Source organism: Ochotona princeps, chromosome 4, assembly GCF_030435755.1.
Source record: "Ochotona princeps isolate mOchPri1 chromosome 4, mOchPri1.hap1, whole genome shotgun sequence".
NCBI lineage: Eukaryota > Metazoa > Chordata > Mammalia > Lagomorpha > Ochotonidae > Ochotona > Ochotona princeps.
In genome coordinates, this window is record NC_080835.1 from 60,631,737 (window position 1) to 60,644,440 (window position 12,704).

At 39.4% G+C, this 12,704-nt stretch overlaps 1 pseudogene; it reads left to right on the plus strand.

Annotated features, from left to right (window-relative positions):
- Window positions 1-9,871: 9,871 nt before the first annotated feature.
- LOC101523055 (suppressor of cytokine signaling 6-like) lies at window positions 9,872-11,315 on the plus strand (annotated as a pseudogene).
- The last annotated feature ends 1,389 nt before the right edge of the window (window positions 11,316-12,704 follow it).

Here is a 12,704-nt window from a genome sequence, read left to right on the forward strand (position 1 = left end):
CCAGAGAAGGTATACCTAAGAAGCCACTGAACTTGACTGGACAATAAGATGCAGGACTCTATGTCTAGTATATGCTTGCAATGAGGGAATCTCAGCTGAACTTGAACTGTGGTTATGCAACAAGGTGGAGGAATCCACCATGGTGGGAGGGTTTGGGGAGGGGTGGGGAGAATCCCAGTACCTATGAAAATGTTTCACATAATACAATGTAATTAATGAATAAAAAAAATAAAAACTAACAAAAAAAAGCAAAACCCATCTATTTATTGTCTAGAAGAGACACACTTAACCAACAAAAATCAGCAGAAACTATATCGCATGTGTTTTGTTGTTTTCTGTTAGTTTCATCTCTTCAAAACACTTTCTTCTGATTAAATCATTCAGTGACTCCTAGATCATACAGTAGCATCATTTTCTGCAAGAAGGGTCTTGATTTTCATTTCTTCAGCTACACGTTAGCCATTCAGTGGCATGTTATTTAACTTCTTGGTGTTGTTAATTTCTTTTTTCTCCCTGATGTTGATTTTGTTTTGTGGCTTTTCACTTAACAGGATGTATAGTAGCTGTGTAATGGAGACTGTCATATCTAGTAACATGTGATTTAACTTCATGGCATTGTAAATTTCTATTTTTCTTTCTATTTGTTGATTTTGTATTATGACTTTTCATTTGAGGGGATGTACAGTAGCTGTGAAATGGAGACTAACATCCAGATGTGAGGATGCAATGCAGTATGCATCTCTACTTCCAGACAAAGATGGACTTACAATGAAACTGTTCACTATATCTTGACAATAGGATGCTGGACTCTCTGCCATTGTCCATGCCCGCAATGATGGACATATGACTGTGTATGAAGAACTATATTTTAGTAATGATATAGAGGAACTAGGTGGGGGGAGGAATTGGGGAGGGTGTAGGGGAAATGCAAGGATCCTATGGAATTGTATCATAAAATGATAATAATAATAATAATAATAATAATAATAATAAAATCTTAAAAAAAAGAAAGACCTGGTCTCAGCCAGCAAGGAGGCTCACTCATGTCGGGTCAACACAGAAGAATGATGCCTTCCACCTCTCTCTGCATTTCCTCTATTTCCATTCAAAACTGAACCTGAAGTTATGAAACATATCTGTGATAAGAGCCTCTACCTTAAGCAGAACATGAGAAAATATTGATGTAACATATACATTAAAATGTTATTAAACTAATGGAAGGATAGAAAAAAGTAAGAAGTCATATTCATGCTTGTTCAGCTTACTGAAACTTAGAGTTGGCCAGAAAATATTTTAGATATGATCTTGATCTACCCAAGAACAAACATCGGAAGAAATCAATCTTCCAGACACCAGAGAAGTAATGAATTTCAAAAGTCCACAGATTTTTTCTCTTATTCAAAGACACATCTTTTGGAGGTTTATTTTATTATTCCATAGGCATCTCCTCCTCAGCTCAAGATAATTGGATGATATTTTCAGTCCTATGGATTTAAAATCACTTTCTCCCCAAGGCTAAATTTTTGTGTGTGCTTCCTGATTCAAAAGGAAAAAGAAGGCAAAAACAAGGGAGAAAGTAGAGGAGGATCCATCCCTCATCTCAGAGGCCACAATGTTTCTACCAGTTAACTTTGCCTTTATCTCAAGTTTCACAATCCTCTGAGTACACTGCTTTCTAGACAGTCTTCCTTCCCATGTACTCTCAACCTCCCAGTCATCTGCTCCACTCACATCTCGTTCCCTCTTCTTCCTCTCCCTATTTCCTGGAGTGCTGATTAAGTGACCTCTGTGGTTGGGATACTGAGACCACAACTGGGAACTCAGTACAGACTGGGTTTCGCTTTAAAGGATTTTAGAGTGTAAATGGAGATTAGCATGTCAAGGCAAAAATTCTAACATGATGAAAGTTTACATTTAAATATACACTTGCCATCTTCTAATCCACAGTAATGTAATAATTTTTAAGAGAGGAAATCTTGGGCCCGGCAGCGTGGCCTAGCAGCTAAAGTCCTAACCTTGAATGCCCCGGGATCCCATATGGGCGCCGGTTCTAATCCCGGCAGCTCCACTTCCCATCCAGCTCCCTGCTTGTGGCCTGGGGAAGCAGTCAAGGACGGCCCAAAGCTTTGGGACACTGCACCCGCGTGGGAGACCTGGAAGAGGTTCCTGGTTCCCAGCTTCGGATTGGCGTGCACCGGCCCGTTGCGGCTCACTTGGGGAGTGAAACATTGGATGGAAGATCTTCCTCTCTGTCTCTCCTCCTCTCTGTATATCCAGCTTTCCAATAATAATAAAATCTTTAAAAAAAAAAAAAAGAGAGGAAATCTTTAAAATCACAATCTTGCTTCAAATTTTGTTTGTACCTTTTAAAATTTCTTGAATGAGATGAATGTGCAATATATATTTCTGGAATGTAATACATCAAATACCAGCAGCAAAAGAGTGGCATGGTAACCTAGTGGTTCAAGTCCTCGCTTTGCTAGCACTGGAATCCCATATGGGCGCCGGTTCTAATCCCAGCAGCTCCACTTCCCATCCAGCTCCCTGCTGGTGGCCTGGGAAAGCAGTAGAGGATGGCCAAAGGCCTTGGGACCCTGCACCAGCATGGGAGACCCAGAAGAAGTTCCTGACTTCAGAACCAGCAGACAGAAGATCTTTGTCTGACTTGCAATAAAAATAAATAAATCTTTAAAAAAATAATATATATTCAACAGATTCACTGGAAGTCCATCTTCGATCTGGAAGTAGAGACGCATGTATCCTCTCATCTGGATATGACACTCTCCATTACACAGTTATTATATATCCCCTTAAATGAAAAGCCACAAAACAAAATCAACAACAGAAAGAAAAATAGAAATTTACAATGTCATGAAGTTAAATAGCATTCCACTTAATGACAAATGTGCCACTGAAGAAATTAAAAAGAAAATCAAGAACCTTCTTGAAGAAAATGATGCTACCGTATGACCTGTAAGTCAGTGAAGAATTTAATGAGAAAAAAACTGTTTTGAAGAAATGAAATAAAAGCAAAAACATCAAAATCCATGAGATACAGTTTTCGCTAATCATCGTTAATGATATATGGCTCCTATAAGCAACAGATAGGATGCTGGACTCTGCCACTGTCCATGCCTGTAATAATAGACTTCTGACTTCTGTGTTAATATGGGGGAAACCAGTGGGGGAAAGAGAGGAATTGGGGAGATGGTAAGGGAAATCCCAGAGCCTATGGAACCGTATCATAAAATAATAAGTTTAAAATTTAAAAAAAACAAATAAATAAATAGCAACAAGGGTAATCATAATAGCAACATGAAAATTAGATTAAACAAATGATATCCATTCCATCCAAATGGACACATGCCCACAAGAAAGAACCAGCAAAATATTCATCAACCACAAATAAATAAACTATATAAGTGAAAAAATGTCTTTAAATATTTAAGAATACAAAAGTAGGAGGAAATGATAGATCCCACAGGAACTTTCTGTGAAAAAATCTGAATGAATGGAGGGCCTTGTCAACAAGACAATTTATGGCTAGAAAAAGGCAAAGTAAACTGTCTTTTAAAAGTCTGCAAAAAGGATATTTTATTACAAATTACCTATGTCCTGCCTCAGCATGCCCACCTAGGTTTTAACAAACCATGATCTCCCATAATAAAGTAAAATTCCGCATGCTGAAGTCTGTTGATCTTTTACTACTGCCTTCAATAGAGATAAAATTACAATCTTTTATAAAGCTATAAATGCTCTCTAAATATACTACAGTAGTATAGTGTGTTTTTTATTGCTTACTGCCAAACCTGATTATAGATGTTTTTGCCTTCTAAAATTCTGAATGAGGTGCATTAATTATTCATGGAGGGGAAAAAAATGTCTCCACTGAGGTCCTTCCCCTTATCATGAAGACCCGGCAGAAAAACCATAAGGCATTTATGCTTTTGTCATTACTTTATGTTGTTAGAACACAATGTAGACAGCACTTGATTAGCAAAATAATTCTTTAGTAGTTCTGCAAAGTATTCCTAAAAGTACAGGTATAGAAATTTAAATTCTTTTTTAAAGTTTATATGAGAAAATAAGATTAAAAAAATCAAAAGAGAAGATCCACTTGACAGAAAGATGAATCTTACAAATAAATCAATTCATAGAAGTGCACTGATGGAAGATCACTGTAAAAGGAGAAAAAAGAGTCTGCACAGTGGCATAACTGGCTAATCTTCCATCTACAGCACCCACATGCCTTAGGAGCACCAGTTGGAGTTCCAGCTTACTTCTCTCCCTGGTTATGATCTGGAAAAGCAGCAGAGAATGATCCAAAGCCTTGGAACCCTGCACTCATGTGGGATACACAGAAGAGGCTCCTGACTCCTGCCTTTGGATTGGCTCAGCTTCTGCCAATTCAGTCTCCTGAAGAGTGAACCAGTGGATGGAAGATTTTTGCCTCTCCTTTTCTCTGCAGATCTGCAATTCCAATTAAAAATTAATAAATCTGGGCCCGGAGCGACAGCGTAGTGGTTAAGGTCCTCGCCTTGAATGCACCAGGATCCCATATGGGCACCAGCTCTAATCCCAGCAGCTCCACTTCCCATCCAGCTCCCTGCTTGTGGCCTGGGAAAGCAGTCGAGGACGGCCAAAGGCCTTGGGACCCTGCACCCGTGTGGGAGACCCGGAAGAGGTTCCTGGTTCCTGGCTTCAGATCGGCGCAGCACCAGCCATTGCAGCCACTTGGGGGGTGGAAGATCTTCCTCTCTGTCTCTCCTCCTCTCCGTACATCTGCCTTTCCAATAAAATAAATAAATCTTAAGATAATTAATAAATCTTTTTTTAATTAAGAAAAAACTACTCTATTTTGATCATCACACATTGACTACACACACCAAATTATCACATATCATTAACATACATAATTAAAATAATAAAGATATGATTTTTATTTAAAATATTTCCACTCTTAATTTTCATATTTTCAATGTCTCCAATACAAAAGCTTCTCTGTAACTAAAGTCTACAATAGCATAAATGTTTTTACGGTAGGTTAAGAAGAAACTGAGGAAAACAGAGTGGTATTCCTTATTTACATTGCTGGTAGGGAACTTGTAAGAAAATAAAGTGATGTGGAATGCTTGTGCAGCAGTAAGCTTTTTGTCAATACCAATATACTGAGCCCATGAGTGAGCAGATCTCCAATGAACCTTTGCTAAAGGAATGAATACATTCAACCACCAAAGGCAAGCATAGAAGACAAGGTCAGCACCCTGCCAGAGTAGGTTAAGTTTCCACCTGTGGCACCAGCTACCATACAGGCTCCAACTCATATCTTGGTTGCTTCACTTTCAATTCAGCCCTCTGTGTACAGCCTGGGAAAACAGTGGAGGATGGCTCCAGTCCTTGGGCTCCTGCTCGCACATGGGGGATCCAGAAAAAGCTTCTGCTTCCTGGCTTCAGATTGGCTCCATTATGTCCATTTGGGGAGTGAATCAACAGATGGGAGCTTTCTCTCTTTCTGTCCCTCTTCTCTCTAGAAAACTGCTTTTTCAATTAAAAAAAAAATAATATCTCAAAAGTATGAGAACAAGGAAGAAAATGTTCAAGTCTTTCTGGAAATGTGAAGGAAAGGTTTCTAAATAAGCCGAATTGAATAAAGAGTAATTTGAGCAAAATCTTGGATCTGCTAGAAGGCAGCACAAAGGATGAATTCTAGCCAGAGGAGATGATGTATACAAGAGCCAAGGGATGTGAGACAGTCTCATGGACTGGGGATCTGAAGAATGTTAGTGGGGTTGTATTAGCATTCATATGAAAAAAGAATTATTGTTCTTTCTGTTGGCAACATCACATTCTAGTGAATGTAAATTACTGGAATAAACTGTGTGGCAATTTGGGCGTGTGCTTTTTGTCCATTATGATTGAGTAATGCAGAAGCCTGCACCATTGGAGTCATGTTCCTTCAGGTTCATGTTCCAGCTCACACAACTTCCACATCAACACAAGACATACAAAACTGAAACTAGGAGACACCCCATGCCCGTCACTGGAAGAGATCAGATGATCTTTGCATTCCCTTCTAGTCACAAACTAATACACACGCAATCATCTTTGAAATCTTAATGCATATGGGAGATAAGCCTAATTAGAATCATGACAATGTAGCACTGAATCATAACAAGAACGAGAAATGAACCGGCCAGGTCTTTTTAATTATCATATGTCTATAATATTCATGCTCATCTAGAATGCTACCAAGAGCATTCTATGTGACCCTTATACTCCATCTGCAGCCACCATCTTCTTTTCCCTACCCCTTAATGCTCACACTAAGTATTTTTAAGGCAAAAAAAAGAGTAAGGGTAAGAAAACAAAATTTTATCACTGTGGCTGCAGCTTTAAGCACATCAACAGCTTTCACTTTCACTTTCTTACAGATTTTGTTGATTGATCGAGATATTTGAAGATATCTACAGTTTTGTGACAATGAGGAAGACTAAAGGGAAAAGTTACAGTGGCCTCTGACTTAAACTTAGCATTCCTGAACTAAAACTGTGAGTTACAAAGCAAACAACTGTGTGCAACACATGCCATTTGAACACCCAAAAAATGATAGATATTTTCATGCAGTATAGTTATTGCTAGGGTCCAGGAATATTACTTCCCTAATCTCCAACTTCAAAGTGCAAATAAGGAGTTATACAGTAGAAGTGTATCAGCTTCTAGGACCACTAACTAGCAGAAAATACATCAGCTTCCAGGCCTACTCAGCTGCTGCCACACCAGTTTCTATAGAGGTACAGACAAGGGAGTATAACAGCATGGAAACTTGATCAACATAATCTTTACAAGTTGATCATGGCCCCATTCTCAAAAATTCCCTGTCTCAGGCCACACATCTTTGTGTCAGACAAGCAACAGACATTGAATTTACTTTATCCTTAAGACCATAATGTAAAAATAAATGCCACTATCCCAGTTTTATAGCAAGACAAAACTCAAGGCCATCAATTAATTTTTCTCAAGTCCAGATAAAGTAACCAGGACTACTTGACTCCAAACCTATTATTCTCTATCTACTACACTGTGCTATTCGCAATCATAAACAAGAACTCACAATAGTGTTGTGATTGTTATCATATTTATTTATCTCTGCAAGCCTCCATTCCTTCATTTGTAAAATACAGATAATAGTATTTACTTTAGTTAGCACCATGTGCTCAACACAAAATAAGAAAAAATAGTTAATATGCTCATCACAACACAAAAAAAAGAACAAAACTCAAAAAGGAAAGATAACAAGAAACAAATCACAGCAAGACATGACCTGGTATCTCATATGATTTATGAAACATTTTCATCCATTAAATATTAATTTGGAAAACATTGCACATCTGATTTATTCAAAAACTCTGAAATACAAATATAACTTGAAACAGGATTCTAATCTTCAAGATTTCTTCTCTTTAAAAAATATTGGGATGGGGCCCAACGGCGTGGCCTAGCGGCTAAAGTCCTTGCCTTGAAAGCCCCGGGATCCCATATGGGCCGCCGGTTCTAATCCCGGCAGCTCCACTTCCCATCCAGCTCCCTGCTTGTGGCCTGGGAAAGCAGTTGAGGATGGCCCGATGCATTGGGACACTGCACCCGCGTGGGAGACCCAGAAGTTCCAGGTTCCCGGCTTTGGATCGGCGTGCACCGGCCCGTTGCGGCTCACTTGGGGAGTGAATCATCGGACAGATGATCTTCCTCTCTGTCTCTCCTCCTCTGTGTATATCTGACTGTAATAAAATGAATAAATCTTTAAAAAAATATATTGGGATGTAACTGTGAATTATAAGAAGCAGATATATACAATTAAGTGTAAGCCAACACCTTTAAATTATTTAAATTTTTGCCTTGATATGTTTATCTCCATTTACACTCCAATCCTCTTTAAAGCAGAAACTCTTAACCTGCCTTGAGTTCCTAATTTCTCTCTCAGTATCCCAAACACAGAGGTCACTTAATCAGTAGTCCAGGAAAGAAGGAGGGGAAGAAAGAAGAGGGAAGAAGATGTGAATGGAGCAGACAGATGGGAGGTTGAGAGTTAAGTGGGAAGGAAGACTGTCTAGAAAGCAGTGTACTCAGAGGATTGTGAAACTTGAGATAAAGGCAAAGTTAACTGGTGGAAACATTGTGGCCTCTGAGATGAGGGAAGGTCCTGAGGGTTGAGTTGTGACTTAGTCATGCTCATTGTGCCTCAAATGTAGGACTCAATAAATACATGTTAACTGAATGACTGAATGGATGGATAGAACCAGGGTAGGTATGAATCTTGAGACAATGCTGTAAGATTTTGGACATGTTATTTATCTTGTCTATTAACCAAAGTAAAGAATAATACCATGTCTTTCAGTATATCCTACAAATATTTTCATTCCTAGACTAATGTTGGTGATTTACTTTTTCAAAAATACAAAACAGAAAAGTTATGCTCAGCTAAATCTGACTAACCCAAACTTTATACTCCTATGCTATCCTCTGGCTCCATCTCTATAATTTGCAATGAGGACATGAATGTTATAGGACCCACAATTTTTTCTAGTGTCTAGGACTCATTAAACACATTAAACCAGAGAAATGATTTTAAGTGACACATTTTTATGTCCAGGCAAGTAGGAAGGCATATACCTTAAAAACCAAGCACCTGACAAGTTACCTGAACAGCCTTCTTTAATAACTTAGCAGTTCAGATATTGAGCCTCATTAAGTGAAACTATTTTCCTTTTCTTGTACTATTGAGGAAACATGTCATGGTACCTTTGAGCTGAACAGCATTCCCTTCCCAACAGATGTCAACTGGACAAGTGGAACACAGTCTAAAGCAAAGGTGCTGAGCAAAGAGAGAGGAAAAGGTAAGAACATTGTTTTAACACATGCCTGGCAGAACATCAAGATCCAATAAAAAATATTATGATTCCATGGGAGGAAATGCAGAATGGAGGTAAGAAAGAAGAAAAGAATATGATTGCCAAGACCTTGCTTTAAAAAGGAATATTAACATTTATGGAGATGTATTCTGTGTGAAGACACATTTACAGACAGCACCAATATGTTTGAGGCATTTTCATCAGTTTTCAGAGCTCTTCAGAATGTCAACAACTTGATGAAGAACAAAAATCATGTCAATTCCAGGAATTTCATTTATCACACCATGATTGTTGCACAAATTGCATCATTTCACTTTCCCTCCCATGTGATAGTACTACTTAGCTCTAAGGACTGCTGAAGATGTTAAATGGGATAACATATATGGACATTCTCATCTCCTTATATAAACCATGTGAGTTGTAATATGTTTGTCCAATTAATGAGAATATTCAGTTTTGTTTCAGGAGACAATACAAATAAGTGGAATTAATGAAACACATTAACTTTATAGGTAGTCAACACAGAGTTTGTAAAACATAGACGGAACACTCAAGAAATGTGCAGCATAAATAATAAGACCAAGTCCTTACACAATGCCTTGGATGCTGATGAATAGGTATCATCATATCCTAGTCTCAGGAGTCTCCCAGCCACCCTCCAGTGTGGAGGCTTTCTTTTACACTGCACACCAATCCCTTACTAAAATTCACTCTCAAGCTTGAGGAAGTAGTGCAGCCAGCCAACAAAGTCCCTAACCACTGCATATGTGAGGTCATTTGTTCCCTCTATTGACAACAATTTGATAATCTCAGTTTGAGTCTCTTCCCCCAGGAACCCCAAGTTCCAAGCAAAATGTAACCATTACCTGGCAGGTAAAGCCACAATCTACACATGATTCCCATATTCACTGAAGCCCTCTTTTCTATCATCCAATTTCCCTAAAGAACAGGACATTTCCAACAAAATGTTTGGTGGCTGCTATGGTAAAGAGATAGCCAGCTGTCATGTCAACATGAAGATGAAAAAGGTGGGAAGACAGATTAAAAAGTGAAAGCCTGATGGGCGCCTTAAACAGGAGGCTTTCTGCCAAACAGAAACCCAAATGCAAAGATAGCTCACCTGCTGGGGGCGCTGCCAACGAGGACACCTTCTCTTACTCCTTCGCACCCATCGTCTTCAAAGATGGGAAAGCTCCGAAGCCCATCTGCTCCACCTCCCTTCGCAGTCACCACTACAGTCCCACGCCTTGGCCCCTTTGGCCCAAGAACTCTGAGGAGACATGCATCAAAATGGAGGTGCAGGTAAAAGCCTTGGTCCATTCTTCCAGCCCCCGTCCAGCCCTGAATGGTGTGTGAAAGGATTTTCAGGACCTTCAGTCTGAAAGTGTATGCCAAGAGCCAAGTAACACACTGAGAGTTCGGAGTCTCTCAACGGGGACTTGCATCTTCACCTGAATGAACATGTGCCTGTCGTTATTGGACTAATGCCTCAGGACTACATTCAGTACACCGTGCCTTTAGACGAGGGGATGTTTCCTCTGGAAGGAACATGTGGCTATTGCCTGAACGGTTCTTCCCCCGTGGAGATTTCTGCAGTCCCTCCAAAAAAATGGGCATGAGCTCTTCCCCTAAGACGAGAATCAGGTAGACCAGGATCTGGTGGATCTGGTGGATCAGGCTTGGTTAATGGCTTGTTGATTGGCCCACAGGAGTCATGTTGCAGGAGCCCTGATGCCGTTCCCCCACTCTCACCCTTGCTACCTCCAATGCAGTATAACCTAATCCAAAGTAACGTGAGTGGACGCACTGGCACAGATGCCCATGCAGCTGGAACCGTGCGCTGTCATTTCAATTTTGATCCCAGCTCTGCTCCGAGGGTTGCAGGAGTTTATGACTCAGTGCAAAGTAGTGGTCCCAAGATTGTGACAAACCTCACAGAGGAGCTGAAAAAACTGGCAAAACAAGCATGGCACTGGGGACCCATCACATGCTGGGAAGCTGAGGGAAAGCTAGCAAACATGCCCAATGGGTCATTTCTTGTTCGGGACAGTTCTAATGATCCTTATCTTTTAAGCTTGAGCTTTTGGTCCCATGGTAAACACTTCACACCAGAATCGAGCACTCAAATGGTAGGTTTAGCTTTTAGTAACAACCAGATGTAGAAAGACATACGTGTATTGTGGATCTCATCGAGCATTCAAACAGGGACTCTGAGAATGGAACTTTGGGTTATTCAGGGTCTTGGTTACCTGTCACAATGACGAATCTGGTGTCCCAGTTCATGCAGGTGCATTCTTAGCGGTACCTGTGTCGCTTTGTTATACGTCAGTATACCAGAATACACTTACATACCAGAAACTGCCTTTGCCAAACAAAATGAAGGATCACTTACAGGAGAAACACTACTGAGGAAGTGGGATCCATGCATCTTGCACTTTGAGAATAAGGAAAGGTGACTGAAATACAGTTTACAAACTCATTGCCATCAGAATCTTTTTTTGCTGCCATCACTATTTTAGTTTTTATCCGTAAAACAGTCCTCAGTTTGTTCTGGAGTGGGAACATGTCTGCAAGACGTCCTGGTTAATTTGGGTTCTTTACAAAGGAAAGTCTTAAGGTCGCAGAAGTGTGGATTATCTTTCATCAATGCGCAGAAGGATCACAATGTGAATTGTCAGACTGTGTTTAACAGCCCCTCCCCCAAATCTCTGCTGCTATCCACTGTGATTTTTATGCATTAAAAGCACATTACATGTATATTCAGCCCTAAGTGATGGAATGAAACTTAAAGAATGAAAATTGCTGTGTCTTTTTAAATGACTCATCTTCAAAAGATGGTAGCACACAGAATTTCCATCTACACTGAGAAGGGTTAAATCTCATGCTCTGGAAGGATTTACTTAGAATTATGAGTTGACAAAATGGAATGCAAATCTGAAACATATCTTTTATAACACTTTTAAAAATTATTTTAAGGTTTGTAACAATTTTTTTGATTGTGAAAAGTTAAATTTTCCTGTTGCATTCTTTTCCATCTTGTAATTTGTCTATTGTAATAAATGGACTTAAATTTAAAAAATCGTAAAGAAAGAAATGTATAGCACCAGTTTAGAAATTGTTGCCTTTTCTATCACTAGACTTGAGTACAAATTGGCATCAGATATAAAGATGCAATGATTTAGAACCATTATTAAAGAAATATCAGTGGTCATAAAAATATACATGTATAGGACCCGGTGGCGTGGCCTAGCGCTAAAGTCCTCGCCTTGAACGCCCCCGGGATCCCATATGGGCCGCCGGTTCTAATCCCGGCAGCTCCTCTTCCCATCCAGCTCCCTGCTTGTGGCCTGGGAAAGCAGTTGAGGACGGCCCAATGCATTGGGACCCTGCACCCACGTGGGAGACCCAGAAGAGGTTCCTGGTCCCGGCATCGGATCGGCGTGTACCGGCCCGTTGCGGCTCACTTGGGGAGTGAAACATTGGACGGAAGATCTTCCTCTCTGTCTCTCCTCCTCTCTCTGTATATCTGACTTTGTAATAAAAATAAATCTTTACAAAAAAAAATATACATATATATAAATTAGGTAAATATGATTGAGAGAAATATTTATGGATATAAATCAAAATGCTTTTAACATCTTAAATTTTTATTTTAAAAAATTCTGTATCTATGAACAAATACGCTTCCATAAATTGTCCATATATTAAAAACAAATCAAAACTGCTTTAAAATAATTTAGTTTAAAACCTTTCCATTCCTTTATTTTTAAAAAAAATTTTAGTGTATCTTAATTTAAT